Here is a 556-nt window from a genome sequence, read left to right as displayed (position 1 = left end):
CCAACTTCCAAGAAGATTCAAGTCAATTCACTAGTTGGAAGGGCACAAAGGCGATCACATCTTCATGTTCCTTCTCTTTGTAAAAGATTGCAAGACCTCTCAAAAGATACGTCGATGAAGAAAAAGTTTTTATTGCATACCACATGGACGTGTGCCCGGACATGTGGCCTCAAGAGAAGAGTGTTTGGACCGCGGTTTGTGAAAAATCATCGTAGTAATTTTTATCGTAGTAGTCATGTAGCGAATTTATTATTCATACGCCCGCGTGAAAATTCCACGCGCCTGCGTGGAAATTCCTGCAGCCCACGTGGCCGGGTGGAAAATCCACATGGGCGCATGAGGGCACGTGGCAGGCGCTATCTATGGCCTATAAATAGCCATTTTGCTCTATTCTTTCTCATCTTTTGTGCGGCTCTTGAGGGGTGAGACGGCTAGGGTTTGGAGAGGAGGTCTTTGCAACTTTGGAGGTGCTTCGTCACCAACTTTGATCGATTCCTCCTCCATCATAGTATCAAGGAAACCGCCGGTGAACCTAGCTTCGGAGTGGGTCCTTCAA

The sequence above is a fragment of the Dioscorea cayenensis genome, chromosome 1 (genome assembly GCF_009730915.1).
Source record: "Dioscorea cayenensis subsp. rotundata cultivar TDr96_F1 chromosome 1, TDr96_F1_v2_PseudoChromosome.rev07_lg8_w22 25.fasta, whole genome shotgun sequence".
NCBI lineage: Eukaryota > Viridiplantae > Streptophyta > Magnoliopsida > Dioscoreales > Dioscoreaceae > Dioscorea > Dioscorea cayenensis.
The sequence above is the reverse complement of the archived record's forward strand: the minus strand, read 5'-3'. Positions refer to the sequence as shown.